Consider the following 2,832-nt stretch of genomic DNA (forward strand, 5'->3'; position numbering starts at 1 on the left):
GAGTGTTGTTCAGCATGGGGGTGAGTAGAAAATGAAGGCTAATCATGTTTTGGGTGTACTATTCCTTTAAGAGCAGGCTTTGCAGCTGTAATCCAGATCTAAGCACAGACACTGGATGTTGAGCCGTTGCTGTTTTACACTGCAAAAATACAATCTCATAGCCAAAAAGTATTTTTCCATGGTACTTTTTTAGATTCATATACTAAGGAAAAGCAGACTCTATTGGATTTAATCAAAAATGACTGCAATAAAATACGGATAAGACCATTGCATTTGATAAGATTTCTTGAAATCATTTTACATTCTACAAACAGCAAGTCTCAAAACTGGCAGATTATTGCAGTTATTTCTCAGAAGAATTTTCTCAAAATGTTAATAATTTAACAGAATCTGCTGTTGCTTAGTGAATTCATCTCAAAGCAAGATCAAGAACACCTTTGGGGTTAATCTAAGGTTAGAAGATTTGGTTAGATGGACACTTGCAAAGAAATTTTTTGGATTCACACATTTTCCTCGCTCAAGGACTGGATTTTGCAAGCAAATAACATGTTTTTCAAACGGAAATAAAAAAAGATGTAATCCAGAAATACAACTTTGTAAACTTCCCAGGTTATGAGAGTTACTTTTTTTTAGTTTTTTCCATTTATTTATTATTTATTACATTTTTTTAAATTCAATTTTCTCTTTTTCAGATTGAATTTTGTACAAATTGCATCCTTTTCTGATTGGATTTCATGAATTACATTCTCTACACTTCAAGCTGTTGTTGCTACACTGCAAAAAATCTAAATCTAGATAAGTAATTTTTTCTTAAAATCAGTGCATTTGTTGTTGAATTGAGGAGGTAAAAGAGACTTTTTGCCAATGGAAGAAGACGATTTACACTTAAAATAAGAAAACACAGTTGCATTGTCTTATTTCAAGTGCATAATATCTAATTATCTTATTTCAAGAGTAAAAATACTCATTCCATTAGCAAACTATCTCATTTACCTACTCAAATTAAGGGTTAATACACTTAATTTAAGAAATTATTACCGTTTTTGCAGTGTAGCATCCATACAGACCAATATAAATACATCTTACTCGAGAGGAATACTGCAAAAATTATCTCAAAATGAGTAAAAATGTCTTAAATTAAGGCTATTTACCCTTAATTTGAGCAGATAAATAAGATGATTTGCCAATGGAATTTGTATTTTTACTCTTAAAATAAGGTATTTAGATATTATGCACTTGAAATAAGACAATGCAATTGTTTTTGTTCTTATTTTAAGTGTAAATTGTCTTGTTCCATTGGCAAAGTGTCTCACTTAAATCCTTAATTCAAGAAAAAAAATCACTTATTATAAGAAGAAATGACTTATTTAGATTTCATTTTTTTGCAGAGGAAAGGATGCCCCCAGAAGTGAAGAATAAGTGGTCCAGAAATAGGAAATTTCAAAAAAGCAAATTTAAGAATAATAAAATATAAATTGTTTTGCAAAAAAATAAACTTGATAAAAACAGCTACTTTTCTCTCAAAACTTCCAAAAGTTTGGAATCCTAGATTGCATTTTTTTTTTCTTATTTACTTCATGTGTTCTTTGCTAAGAACAAAATTTACTAGATAATTTTTCCTGCTGAGGGAAATGAAAAAATGGGAAGAAATACAGTTTTATGCTGATCCAAAAATGTTAACTGACAACAGTTTAAAGAGAAACCCTTTCTGCTGATACAATAGAGGGTTTCCCAAAGCTAAAAGTCGGCAAAGCAGGAAACAAACATCCAAAGAAAAACAAATGGCTCAAAATAGACGTTGAAGCTGCTGAGCAAACGGAAAAGAAATGTGCCCCTCGACTATTATCAACAGCTAGATAGAGGAAAACATGGCTGCAGTGGGTTGAGTCTGAGCACGGTTTGCCTTTGAAACGGCGGGAAAAATCCATCCACCCATCAATTCATCCATTGTCTTCTGCAAAAGGGTAAATGGTCCAGGATGGAAACCCAGACATCCCCTTCAGGAAGCATACAGAAGTTCCTCCTGCAAAATCTGGGTCTTCCCTGATTTTTCTCTTTTTTTTTTTTTAAACCTTTATTTAACCAGGACGTCCCATTGAGATTCAGAATCTCTTTTTCAAGAGACACCTGGCCAAGGTAGCAGCCAAACCACAGGAAGTTCATACATATTTACAACATATTACATTTTGCAAAATAAAAAATAAAGAATAAAAAAATAAAAATAAAAAAAACATAAAAAAATAAAATCAGAGCAGTATGTTAAAACACATTGAGCATTTCAAGAAAAACATCTCCATCACTACATTCTTCATGGTTGCTATTTATTTTTTTCCATTCAACATTTACTCTATAAGCTCTGAAAATAAAGGCCTTTTTTAAAAATTGGGTGAACCTGCTGTGATCTGTAGCAGACTTCCCTGACCGGCAGAGACTTTCAAAACTTCCACTGAACAGTCAGGATGTGTTTGTTTATAAAAGTGGACTGGATGTTCCTGGCCGGACATGGAACCGGCTGAAAACGGGGAGTTTTTTCCCCCTCCTTGGTTTGAGACATCATTAAGCTTCTGAGAGTAATGAGAATAAACGTGTCTTAAACAAACATAGTTTCCTGCAGCTGTATAAAATATTCAAGTTAAAATTCAATGTTCATTCAGACACATGCGGTCGTTCAACCAAGGACAGCCGGACTGTGCTCCAGTATGACTTTATCCCTGTACAGAGACTTTTTACCCCCGGGATTAATATGCAGAGCTTAACCTCTAACACCCTAAGGGGGTATAAATAAATTTCTGCCTGACAAAAACACACAAAAGTTAATCACTTAGCCTCACA

The 2,832-nt window shown here is 33.3% G+C and overlaps 1 protein-coding gene across 1 annotated transcript in view; it reads left to right on the top strand.

The window, feature by feature from the left end:
• The window catches only part of LOC107082599 (phosphatidylinositol 4,5-bisphosphate 3-kinase catalytic subunit alpha isoform), a 46,836-nt gene that overhangs the window by 5,572 nt on the left and 38,432 nt on the right, over window positions 1–2,832 (top strand). The window contains exon 2 of the mRNA XM_015371367.1: window positions 97–102. The gene's annotated coding sequence lies outside the window, so the exon portion shown is untranslated. The remainder of the gene's footprint in view (window positions 1–96; window positions 103–2,832) is intronic.

Source organism: Cyprinodon variegatus, unplaced genomic scaffold, assembly GCF_000732505.1.
Source record: "Cyprinodon variegatus isolate N-32 unplaced genomic scaffold, C_variegatus-1.0 Scaffold57, whole genome shotgun sequence".
Classification (NCBI taxonomy): Eukaryota; Metazoa; Chordata; class Actinopteri; order Cyprinodontiformes; family Cyprinodontidae; genus Cyprinodon; species Cyprinodon variegatus.